The 2,500-nt window shown below is 36.0% G+C and overlaps 1 pseudogene; it reads right to left on the reverse strand.

The window, feature by feature from the left end:
- Positions 1-469: 469 nt before the first annotated feature.
- On the reverse strand, positions 470-2,313 carry LOC148946472 (uncharacterized; annotated as a pseudogene).
- Positions 2,314-2,500: the final 187 nt, after the last annotated feature.

Consider the following 2,500-nt stretch of genomic DNA (forward strand, 5'->3'; position numbering starts at 1 on the left):
GGAAGTTTTTCTTTTGAAACTTTAATTTAGGATGTTTAGTTGTGCTCTCTCATGGTTTATCTTGTCAATGTTAGCTTTCTTCTTGTTTCAAAGACTTTTTTGGAAGAAGTTATTTATTTCTGCTGTTTCATGGTTTAGCATGTCTGTATTAGCTTTATTGGTTTTTCCAAGCGTTTTTGGAAGTTTTGTTGGAATTACGTGATTTAGGATATCTAGTTGCGCTGTTTTGCGGTTTAGCTCGTCTGTGATAGCTTTGTTGCTGTTCCTAATTGTGTTTTGAAAGTTTTTCGTTTATAACATATGATTTAGGATGTTTAGTCTTGCTGTTTCGTAGTTTAGTTTGTCTTTTTTAGCATTTTTTTTGATTCCAAGTGTATTTTGAAAGTTTTCGTTTTGTGTGTCTGACTGTGTGTTTGCCTCTCTCTGTGTCTTTCTGTGTGTGACTGCGTGTTTGTTTGTGTTTTTCTCTTTAGACACAGCATTTTTTACATATGAACTGCATGTTTTCCTGCATCGGTTCTCGACAGTTATAACAACTAGCTGTTCTGTTCTGTATTAAAATAGATTCAAGTACCTGGACTGCTAATTTGATTCTATATTTATTCATTAGTTTAATATTTTTTTTATTTGCCATTTCAGAATCATCGTTACATAATTCTAAGAATTTCTTAGATAGTGTGAATCTTCCCTTTGACCTCTTGTACTTAGAAGGTGATGGAAGATCAATTGATAGTGCGCTTTACAAATTATCTCATTTTTTTCGTCTTGGGTATATTTGACAACAAAAGGCCCACAGCTTGAAGAATCTACTTGTGAAGCTATTCTTCACGAGCCAAGTTCAAGTTCTATATACCATTTATCCACTCCCTTCATCAGATTTTTGAGGTTGGAAACACCTAGCCTCCCTTGAGCGTGGTTTAATGGTTTCTTGCTATCAAGAAGATAGAAAGTTCTCCTGGAGAAATCACATATTCCCAGAATGAAATGATTCTTGGACTCCCTGTTTGCTATATCTCACATATTGACACACAATGGAACAAACAGAACACTGCAATCATTAGAAACATCACTAAAACTCTCTCTACTAGGCCTATCTGGGTAAGTATTTAAGGCATCAATATTTGTCAAGTTAAAAGTAGAGTAACTATCGATAGTTCTTGCTGACGCACAGCTAGATGTTACAAGATTGACGAGGTACGAAACCATTTAGTTGTGGGCCAAGTATCTGGCTTCAGCGGTGATTAAAGGTCTTGAAAGAAAATCGGAAACACTTCTGTGTCCCTTAAGAGAAAACAATTAGCTCTCCACCCATCTAGTTTCTCTGCGATTTCTACCATAGCATAATTGGTAGATTTTACCACTATTCCAAAAAGGCTATTTAAAACCTGGCTCTCTTGCTTTGATTCGTCATGCAAATCATTTATGGGACCTTTCAACGCGTAACATGATAAAGGGCTGTAGGAATAGTAGACTGGGTAGCTTCAACACGAAGATTCAGTCTCCTTACCCATTTTTTGGGTTTTACCAGTTGAGTGGGGCTATGCAGCCTTTTTTGTACAGTCTTCACACACTGAACATCTTCCGTTTGCTTTGTAACTTTTGAATTATGTTTCCCGTCAGAGCTTCTTGATCCGTGTTTGGAAGTCTTTTTAAGTGAAGCTACTTCAGTAATTTCTTTGTTTTCATTTCTGAAACCCGTTTCTAATGTATTCTGTTCCCTGCTTGTTTTCAAGTTATCTTTTGCAGTTTCATTAATTGACGGTGAAAAACTCCCTTCATTCTGATCATCACTATCAGCAGTAGACGACAATTTATTGGCTGCTAGAGAATCTGCTGCAGGTTTATTATTGTAACAGTCCTGAATGGTTAATGAGCTTTTTATTCCAAGCCTCACGTACCTTTTAGATCTGCCCTTCACTTTATTGAGTGTTTTCAGCTGTATAATTGATTTTTCAGTTCAGTGCATGTCCTCGAGATTTTAAAACTGCTAGTTTGCAAGGACATACAGAGATTCCAAAATTACAAGAACAATCATAAAACTTCAACCAAGCTATACCTCTTAGCACCCTTTGTAACAATTTTATTTCCTTTAACAGTGATTGTTTCTGTGCATGGTGTCACAACACTAACCTTCTTTCTAGTCAGACTTGAAACAAGATACACTTGCTTTTCGTTGCAAAATGTAACTTGTCCCTATCTCCATGAAGTTTCTGCTATGTCAACTAAACCACTTTGCTGGCCGTTTTATTTTTTCTTATTTATTTCGCAAAAGAAATCTGATTCATATACGTATTTGTCCATAAGCAGAAACATTTAATTCCTGGCGTTAAGTTGATCTTCTTCCTTCTTGATATGAACTATTTTTTCCTTCTGTGACTTCTCAAGGACTCTATAATATCCTATTCCTTTATATCCACGAGACACGTGTGTATAATATTCATCGTCTAAACAAAGAAAGCCCAAGATAGATATGTCCATGCGTATGTCTCGCTGTTGTTGT

This window comes from Artemia sp. Qi Xiang Cuo, chromosome 12, assembly GCF_049724085.1.
Source record: "Artemia sp. Qi Xiang Cuo chromosome 12, ASM4972408v1, whole genome shotgun sequence".
In the NCBI taxonomy this organism is placed as follows: domain Eukaryota; kingdom Metazoa; phylum Arthropoda; class Branchiopoda; order Anostraca; family Artemiidae; genus Artemia; species Artemia sp. Qi Xiang Cuo.